The following is a 583-nucleotide window of genomic DNA, read 5'->3' on the forward strand; positions in this document are numbered from 1 at the left end:
GTGCCCCGCTGCCCGGCCTGGAAGGGCCCTTCTCTCCCCTTCCCCGCGCCCTCACATCTCGGAAGGCCCCGGTTCCCGTCCGGAGCTGAAAGAAAGGCTGAGCTCGGAGAAGTGCGCTTTGCCTCCTAAGTTGGTTTCCTGACAGGTTCCCACGCGCATCTGGCGGGGGTGGGGAGGCTGGGGATGCTCAGAGCTGCTAGAGGACTGGGGGGGGGGGGCTCGTCACTAACCCCTGGGGACACCCTCTGCGGTGGGCACGGCCTCTGCGAGCCCCCGACCCTGGCGCCCGGCTCAGGGTCCCCAGGGGCGGAGGGGGCGGGCAGAGGGTGCCCGGGAACGTGACCGCTCCCATCTTTGGGGCAAGGGGATCTGGAGGCCACGAGGACCATTTAGCCCAAGTGGCTGTAGTCCTCTCTCTCTCTCTCTCTTTCTCTCTCTCTCTCTCTCTCGTTCTCCGGACTTTGCGCAAACTTTTGCAGAGTTTAGGACAGGCGTAGGGGAACACGCAGCCCCTCGGGGCGCTGGGTCTGGGGGGCGGAGATGTGGGGAGACGGGCCCAGCTCTGCCAGCGCGGAAGAAACGC

The 583-nt window shown here is 66.6% G+C and overlaps 1 protein-coding gene across 1 annotated transcript in view; it reads left to right on the top strand.

The window, feature by feature from the left end:
• MDFI (MyoD family inhibitor) overlaps positions 1 to 583 on the top strand; it is a 40,396-nt gene that overhangs the window by 457 nt on the left and 39,356 nt on the right. The gene's annotated exons all lie outside the window — the stretch shown is intronic.

Source organism: Myotis davidii, unplaced genomic scaffold, assembly GCF_000327345.1.
Source record: "Myotis davidii unplaced genomic scaffold, ASM32734v1 scaffold167, whole genome shotgun sequence".
In the NCBI taxonomy this organism is placed as follows: Eukaryota; Metazoa; Chordata; class Mammalia; order Chiroptera; family Vespertilionidae; genus Myotis; species Myotis davidii.